Genomic DNA, 699 nt, shown 5'->3' on the forward strand with positions numbered 1-699 from the left:
AACTGGCCGGGGGGGACCAGCAGGCAATGGGAGAGTCCCTGTTCCCCCGAGCACTACCAGGAGTAACAACAAATTACAGCCATAAGTTGACAGAGTAGATTCAGGCTAGACATCAGGAAGCATTACTTCACAGTCAGGGCGGCTAGCATCTGGTACCAACTTCCAAGGGAAGTGGTGCTCGCTTCTACCCTGGGGGTCTTCAGAAGGAGGCTAGACAATCACCTAGCCAGGATCGTTTGACCCCAGCATCCTTTCCTGCCCATGGCAGGGGGGCGGACTTGATGATCTGCTTAGGTCCCTTCAGACCCTACCTACTATGAAACTAGGACAATTGACCACCAAACTGCCTGCAAACTGCTTGCCCTGTTTGCTGCCCGTTTTTGCTGCCCCTGTTTGTTGGCTCCCTGGTCACTTGGGGAGTTTCCTTTTATACCCTGCTGGGCCTGGACCGGCTCTGCCCCCTCGTTAGGGCTTCTGTCAGGCAGCCATCACTCAGTAATCAGCAATCACTCAGCTAGCAACGCTCCCAGCTTCTCGGAGCGTACACCCCAAACACACACAGCCCACTAAATAGACAGTCAGCAAGTGAAAGGCACAGGCAGCTCTGGACTTGCTTGTGATCCATTAATATCTAAACAGAGAAAAAAATCTATGGGCATTTCTACACATGCTCTGGGAGTTGTGGGGGGTGGGAACGGT

This window comes from Alligator sinensis, unplaced genomic scaffold (assembly GCF_000455745.1).
Source record: "Alligator sinensis unplaced genomic scaffold, ASM45574v1 scaffold527_1, whole genome shotgun sequence".
In the NCBI taxonomy this organism is placed as follows: domain Eukaryota; kingdom Metazoa; phylum Chordata; order Crocodylia; family Alligatoridae; genus Alligator; species Alligator sinensis.